At 42.5% G+C, this 8,622-nt stretch overlaps 1 non-coding gene and 1 pseudogene across 1 annotated transcript; one reads left to right on the forward strand and one right to left on the reverse strand.

Annotated features, from left to right (window-relative positions):
• Positions 1–6,228: 6,228 nt before the first annotated feature.
• LOC115030550 lies at positions 6,229–6,338 on the reverse strand (annotated as a pseudogene).
• A 1,220-nt stretch (positions 6,339–7,558) lies between these two features.
• Positions 7,559–7,699, forward strand: LOC115030488. The gene has a single exon (XR_003836083.1). It is a non-coding gene; the product is annotated as a small nucleolar RNA SNORA48 (small nucleolar RNA).
• Positions 7,700–8,622: the final 923 nt, after the last annotated feature.

Here is an 8,622-nt window from a genome sequence, read left to right on the forward strand (position 1 = left end):
AAAGATGAGCATAATGGCTTTCTGTAACATGCCTGGCGCATTTCAGAGCTGGCCTTGCACGGCATTGGCTGAGCCATTCCCATTAACGTTAATATCTTCTTAAGCTTCTACTGTTCTATCATTTAGGCAATAATTCGAGGATCAATTTAATTTCACAGGAATCTCACTATTCCAGGCTGACTTTGTCACAAAGAAATTTTGTTCAGCTCACTTAAGATTGCATGGTGACTCTTTTCTGGAGAAAGAGAACACGGCCACACTCATGCATCTACTGCCTATCTGTCGCTCCACGTGTCATCATGGACGAAAGTAGATGTAAAATAGGATTGCTTCTGAGATATCAACACCATCTGTCTTGTCTCGGCCTCCGGCGTATTTGCAAAAAAATCATACAAACTCAGTCATCTAGAAAAATATTACGGCTGATCCCTGAAGGGGCCACAGCTACCCTGCTCCATTATAGATGCCATTTTGGGTTAAGTCATTGCCTTAGTAGGTCTCTTATAATGCATTGATTTTTAATTCAGGAGTGTTAACATAGTGTGTCACATGTAGGATATCCTTTAGATATCAGGTGTTTCAGAAGACTACATCTGGGTTGAGGTAAAATCACACTGGATCACACGAGTTCACTCGCTCCATGCTCTTAACTATGAAAGCATCAGCAGACAGCAAGAGTCTTGAGTGCTAGGACAGTGGACCGTGGAGAGGGAACAAAAGTAAGATTCTATTTCAGAATTATTTCCCATAGATTTGGGCAACTAACTATATTCTTAGCACCAAAAAGTGCTTGTAATGGTTGCTAGAAAATTCGGAAAAGGGCCTTTCTACTCCTAAGCAGTACTTCACACACTCTCATTCACTGACAAGGGGAGGGCTGAGGAGTGTGAGCTGTGACCGTCACACTAAGACTCAAGCTTTGTGGAACTTCTCAGCTTCCATGAAATGCATGGAGACTGTATAACAGTTTTAAATACACATGCACCAAACAGACACTAATGCACATAAAAGGTCAGTAGGTTCTGATATAATAACAGTGGGTGATGCTCTCAATTCTACATAGGTCCTCTAAAACAAAAATCAAGGACATCTCCGAGTTAAAACCACACCACAGAGGAAATGACTTAGTGGCTATGTAAAGGATATCCCATGGGAACGCTACAGAATACACACTCTTCTCAATAGCCCATGCACTGTCTCCAAAATAGACCACATTTTAAATCACAGATGGTCAAAAAAGTTGCTCGTAAAAGTTATCAGATTATACTGCAATAAAACTAGGATTCAAGAGTATAAAAAGTGCTCAAGCGCATGCAGGCTGAACCCGTCTCTTGAACAGCCAGTGGATTGTTGAAGAAACTGTGGAGGAACTTAAAGAGGATGAAATGTAGCTTAGCGGAACCTGTGAGACACAGGCAGGAACAGCAAAAGCAGTTGTAAGAGTGTGTAACTGTGGGAGCCTGCATTAAGGCAGAGGGGTCACAGATAAAGACTCATGCTTTGGCCAGGAGTCCTAGAAAAACACTTTCAAGCCTCAAAGCAGTAGGCATCAAGAAATATGTTTCCAAGCAGAAGCTACTATCACACACACACACACACACACACACACACACACTCCATCAAAGAGTTGATTCTGCAATAATAAATTCCAAGAGTGAAATAGGAGGCTATCATGGATTCTAAGTGAAATCCAAATGACCTTTAGAGACCATTTTGAAAACTTGCATTTGCATTTTTGCAATAGCAAGGAAATGGCCCACCCACCAAATGGAGGAGTAGATGAGGAAAATGTTGTACTTATATATACCCCTAATTTACATATCTATAAGGAAAAGTGAAACCATGACATCTGTAGGACTATAGATAGACTATACCAAGGGAAGTAAGCCAAGGACAAGAACCAGTCCCCGGGACTATCAAGGATACTGTTATGCTTGCAGACAGGAGTCTATCATAACTGTCCTCTGGAGGCTTTACCCAACAGCTGACCGAAACTGAAGCCAAGACCCACAGTCATTAGACAGAGCTCAGGGAGTCTTGTGGAAGAGTTGGGAAAGCATTGAGGGACCTGAATAGGATAGGGACTCCGTGGGAAGACCAACAGAGTCAACTACCCTGTACCCTTGCAGGTTCTCAGAGACTGAACCACCAACCAAAGACCATTCACAGGCTAGGCCTAGGCCCACCCACACATGTGTAGCAGATGTACAGGTGGGTCTTCATGTGGGTCCCCCGACAATGAGAGCAGGGACTGTCCCTGAGTCTGTTGCCTGCCTCTGGATTCCATTCCCCTAGCTGGGCTGCCTTATCTAGCCTCAGTGGGAGATGATGCACCCAGTCCTACAGTGCTTTGATGTTCCAGAGTGGGTTGGTACCCAGAGGAAACTCCCTCTTCTCAGAGGAGAAGTGGAGGTGAAAGGTGGAGGGGCTATGTGAGATGGGAACTGGGAGAAGATGGGGAGCTGTGATCCATATGTAAAGTGAAGAAATAAATTAAATAATTGAAAAAAAGAAGGAAAGAGACTTGAAAAACTAGAGCTCCCAAAGCTTAAACATCTGTAATAAGAAATCAACAAAAAGTAAACCTACTAATATATTCTCACAAAACCCAACGTCCTGACTTAAAAGATATTATAGAAATAACATTTACATTGAGAAACAATTTAATACACTGCCACAGTAAGATGATAGGTAGGAATAGGCAGTATGAATGAAGGGATAAAATGAACTGTTGGGGGGATTTGTAGAAACAAGAGGAAATGCCTAAAGGCTACAGAGAAGCACAGAGCAAGTGCCTCTGAGACTAAGCACATGGCTGCTACTTTCTTAATAGCTATAAGTTCTGTGTTCTTATGTAACTTGCTACAGGGGATCTCTAAGTGTCCTATGTGCATTCGTTTTTTTGACAATCTAAACATGAAAGAACCCTAAACAAAATAACCTCCAATATTGAACTAGCTTTTCTAACTTAGAAATGCTTCATTCAAGAGACTCCAACACAGCTTAATTTTCTTTTCACACTTCTTTGTGTGCGCACACGGATTCATGTACACACCACTGTGCACATGTGGAGGTCAGAGGGCAACTTTCAAGAACTGGTTCTCTCCTTCTAGCATAGGAGTCCCAACGATCAAACTCAGGTTCTCAGGCTTGGTAGCAAATACCTTTACCCACTGAGCCAATGTGCCAGATCTAATTTAACTTTTAAATGATGAGCTAGTAGAAATAATTATAGATATTATAGAAGACAATAAATTTAAATATCAATAGGTGTGAGACTATTGCTTGTTACCTCAATAAAAGAAGCAGTCTCTGTTTTAAAATTCCATTATAAACCATAAAAACTCCCAAACAACAACTTGGGCTATTGCCAAGGCTACTGGCTGCTCTCCACACAATCATGGTAAAGTGCTATTGCCGAGGACAACGCCTACATGTCTCCATGAACACAGTGAAATCGAGCTGGTGCCTATCTAGAGCCTTTGCCCCTAATGATTAGTGTTCACAGTACTAGAAGGTACTTCCCACACTAGCAGAGAAGAAAGATAAATATCAACCCTGCTACCAAGTGTCCAGTCCACTGTGGTAGCATGCAGAGGGAGGGGCGGGGGAAGGGCAGGGGGAGGGCTGCACAGATCTAAACCAGATCAGGTCCCAACACTGAGATGTTGAGGTAGACACAAGCTCCTACTCCTAATGCAATGCCTGCATGACACACCGATGGGATGGTGTCTCAAAAGCTGTGTAGCCAACCACTATCTAAAAGCTGTGTAACCAACTACTATTTAATTGGATTTAAGTCTCACCCAATGAGTTGGAACCCATGCCTGACACTACTCAGATGGCCAAGAATCTGAGACTAGACAGGCTATGGACCTAGTGGGACACCAAATACTGTTCTTCTGAAGACATGTAGCAATGACCTCTAACAACATTCTGCTATGCTCACAGATAAGTGTCTCATGCAGCCATCATCAGAGAAACTTTCTCCTGCAATAGATCGCCATTAACACAGAGATCTCCAACTAGATAATGTCCAAAGAGTGAGAAACCTTGGAACAGTCCGAAATGGGAAGTCTTCAACAGATCCCTTCTCTTGAGACTCAGGGAACATGGGAGAGGAGGAGTCAGAAAGGTCTTAAGAGCCTTGGGGAATGGATAATACAGAGAAAATAGTGCCTTCCTGACACAACAGGACTGGTGCACATATGACCCTCAGAGACCGAGGCAGCATGCAAGGGGCCTATACAGGTCCAAACCAGATTGGGTCCCAGCACTGAGATGCGGAAGTAGACACGAGTTCCTATACCTAATTCTAAATATACCTTCAATTAACAACCACTCACAAAGGAAAACTTAGTTTCTCCAAGGGAGTCTCACTCGGTATACAAACCACATATAAGGGCAGGCCCAGGCCCAGAAGAAAATGGCTAACACAAAATGAACTCAAAGGTATTTTGGGAGATTAATTTTTGTCTCATATTGCTGTGTCTGGGCATTTTTTTAACCTTACTGTTATTTTGCTTGTATATTGTGGTTTCCAATTTTGAATTTTTATGCTCAATGTATGTGTGTGTGTGTATGTGTGTGTGCGTGTGTGTATTTCTCATATATTCTTTCTTTCTTTAGTTTGTTCTTTGCATTTTTCCTGGTTTGCTTGTCTTTTTTATTTGCCTGTTGTTTTCTTAAGAGAAAGGAAATGAAAGCACGAAGTTGGCGGGGTAAAGAGATGGGGAGGAGATGAAGGGGAAAATTATGATCAGAATATAGTGTATGAAGATAACTCTACTTTCAATTTAAAATTAAATTAAAAAAAAAGAAATTCTAACATAAGACAAGGCATGGGAAACATGAAACTGGTAATCAAGTTATCTATTAGGGGATGACCACAATTTGGAGAAACATGCTCAAGAGAATGTCTTCATTTACAGCCCTTTAAGGATACATTTGTGAGAGTCAACCTTTCTACCTTTTTGAAATTATTCAATTAATGCATGGACAACAGTCTACATTCTAATCCATTGTTTTGAAGAAAGAAAGAAAAAAAGACTCTCCCCCAGGCCTCTTCTCGATTTTAAGTAGCAGCCCTGATAATCTATTTTAGTCAACACAGAATAAAAGCAGTGGTTGACTTCCATAACTGCCTTTGTTCTACCTTGTTGGCCCCTTTTTGCCCTATTTGAATAGCACTGTATCTCCTTCAGAGTCCATTCTTAATGAGGTTATTTACCTTGCATACCCAATGAGATTGTACCTTATATAATAAATTCTCTGCTCTCAGGTATGTCTGAGGGGCAGCCTATTCAGCTATTAAAAGGTATAACCTTTCAGCTGAGATAGGTCTTAAGGCTGGACACAACTTCTATACTGAACTCCCAATTACTTAAAGATGTCACCATAGCATACAGAGCTATTTACATTTACATACACTAGTGGATGGGCCTTGCAAACACCCACTAACTACAAAATGACTTTTTAAAGCTCATTTGCTACCACACGTATAAATGTTCTTGCTTATGTATGTTAATGAAATACACGTGTGCTAATGATGCAAGCTGGGCATTAAAGAATAATCATTTTAATGCGTTAGCATTGCTATCAATTATGTGTGCTAATGAAATGCATGTAGCTACATCCATTTGGACTGTAAATTTCCCTCTGGTCAGTAATTGTTCTTACCCCTCCACCCAGCTGTTTACCAAACATTGTAACATTGACTACCTCAATTTCAACTTCTATTATTACCACAGTGGAAAATAACAAGATCTGAGAAAGATCTGAAAGTCTAGAAGTAACCAAGGGATAACCCACCATTTTGACAATAAATTTAGTCTTCCACCATTGATTGGCGGTTGAGACTGTTGGTAGTTGAAGAGAAATGGGGGAGGGCCTCAGGTACTTCTTTGAGTCCATGCACCATTTGAATCATGTACCATGAGCCATACCATTTGAAGATATTATCTAAACATATTTTAAAGAAATATAGAATTATTTTAATTAAAAATTGCAATAAAGCTTTCCCTCAAAATTCTGACTTTCTCACCTTTTGTCCTATTTTATTCTCTTTTTATTGAAACAAGTTCTCACCCTATAGCCCAGGCTGGCACAATGAAGCCCAGGTTGGCCTCAAACAAACACAAAACCACCTTAATTCAGCCTTAGATAATGAGATTTTAGGTGTGCTCCTCCATATCCCTGGGCTTTTGTGCATCTCTCTCCCCCAACCCCCAGGGCAGTGTGTGAATGCAACCTCCCTACTACTATAAATTATGCAGTCCAAGCCTTGGCCTGGGTAAACCACCTTTGTGATTATGGTGTCTGCCCTGCCATGTGAATATTCTTTTGTATGTCTTAATCTCAGATTCTCATTACTGTAATCAGTGTGCTTGATGGTGCTGCACTAACCTAAAAAGCATCTGTTTCTAGTGATCTCCAAGTATGGTGCTGGTCAAATCAAGTAGCTACATGAAGAAGAATAGAACTTGGTCCTTATCTCTCACACTTCACAAAACTGAACTCCAGATGGACCAAGGACCTCAACAGTAAGACCCAATACCCAAATCTAGCAAAGGAGAAAGCAAAGAATATTTGAATTTCCTGGCACAGAAAAAGACTTTCTGTCAGGACATCAATGGCGTAGGGAGTAAGAGCAACAGTTTAAGGCCTGAAAAGATGGTTCCGTGGTTAAGAGCACTGACTGCCCTCCTGAGAACCTGGGTCTCATTCCCAGCACCCGCATGGTGACCCATAACAATCTGTAGCCTCAGTTCTAGGGCACTCAACACCTTCTTCTAGCCTCTGCCAGCACTAGGCGCCAGGCATGCACACGGTACACAGACCCTCATGCAGTCAAAACACCCATATACATACATAAAAACTTAAAAGACCAACAATCAATAAAGAGGACCTCATAAAACAAATGCTCTATACAGCGAAGGGCATCATCATTCAAGTGAAGAGGCAGCTTACAGAATGGGGGAAAAAATCTTTATCTCTGACAGAATATCTAGAATATACAAACTCAAAAATTAAAATCAAAAAACAACTCAGTTTGAAAAAACAGTGGCATGGAACTAAGCAGAGAGTTATCAAAAGGTAAAATACAAATGGCTGAAAAACGTTTTCTTTAATGTTCAACATCCCAAGTCATCAGCAAGATGCAAATTAAAACTACTTTGAGATTACTCCAGTTTAGATAGATAAGATTAAAAAAAAAAACAAAAAACATGCTGTTGTGGGTGAGAGGCAGAGGAACATTTGTGATTGATGGGAGTGCAAACTTGTGCAGCCACTATGGAACTCAGTATAGAGATTCTCAAAGAAGCTAAACTAGATCTACCACATGATCCAGCTATCCCACTCCTGGGCATATACCCCTAAAGACTCTATATTCTAATATAGTGATACTTGTTGATCCATGTACAATGTTGTTCTAGCCACAATAGCCAGGAAATGCAAACAGCTTGGTGTCCATCAGATAGTGAATGAATAACGAAATGTGGTATATTTTCACCGTGCAATATTATTCAGCAGTCAAGAAAAATAAAATCCATGCCCCCCCCCCCGGCAATGGGCAGAGAGACACCATGTTGGTGGTGTTATTCTCACATCTGGCAAGGGCAGAGATGGCAGTTCTTTGTTCATCCTAGCTTGATGCCTGGCTTGGTGGCCAAAGGTGCCTTATGCCTAGGATTCATAAAAAATCAAATCAAATCAAATCAAATCAAATCAAATCAAATCAAATCTAGGCAACACAGCACAGGAGGAGGAAGACAGACAAGACCTGCCCTCCAATGCCAGCACAGACAGGCCATAGACACCCACTTGCCACCATGTCTCACACACACAGATGGAGGATGCCACCCAGGGGCCCACCAGTGTGTGACCAGCCTGCAGTGGGAGTCATCACATGCAAGTAAATGGTGGTCAGATAGGAGAGACAAAAGTGAAGCATCTTGAGCATTTATGAAGAGAGAAGGAACTGGAGACTCAAGGGTGGAGAAGAGTAACCTGTTGTGAATGGCCATTCCTGCCACATGGGGCCATGGTGAGGTCCCAACCCAAGCTGCCACTGAAGGCCACGTCTGAGTCCAAGGCAGCACAGCAGCACGGGTCGGTGTTGATGTTCTTGGCTCATATTACCACTAGAGAATATGGGGATATCCCTTGTTAGGTCAGCCACCAGGGACCACGTGAATGTTCAGGGGCTGTACATCACTGGTCTTGCCTCTCCGTGGATACAGTGCTCTAGAGAGCTGGCCCCATCTCTCACCAGCAGCAACACTTGGAAAGCAGGCCCTGTGCTCACCAGGCAGCACACTGGAGCTGGTCCTGGTGGCAGAGGTGTGGATAAGCTGGCCCCGAAGTGAGTGTGAGAGAGTTGACCCTGCCACTCATCTGCTGTGAGGTGGCACAGGCGCAGAGATGATGCCCCCACCACCACCTTCTCCAGCAGTTAGGAAAGCTGCCAATAGGGTAGTGTGCTTGGGAGAGCTAGCCCTGCCCCTCACCAGCCGCTCTTGGGAGAGCAGAATAGCGCAGTAGGGAGCAAATGGGATCCAGTGAGCCAGTCTGGAGGACAGAACAAGGGAGAGCCGGCCCTGCCACTTGCAGACTACAACA

This window comes from Mus caroli, chromosome 2 (assembly GCF_900094665.2).
Source record: "Mus caroli chromosome 2, CAROLI_EIJ_v1.1, whole genome shotgun sequence".
Lineage (NCBI taxonomy): Eukaryota > Metazoa > Chordata > Mammalia > Rodentia > Muridae > Mus > Mus caroli.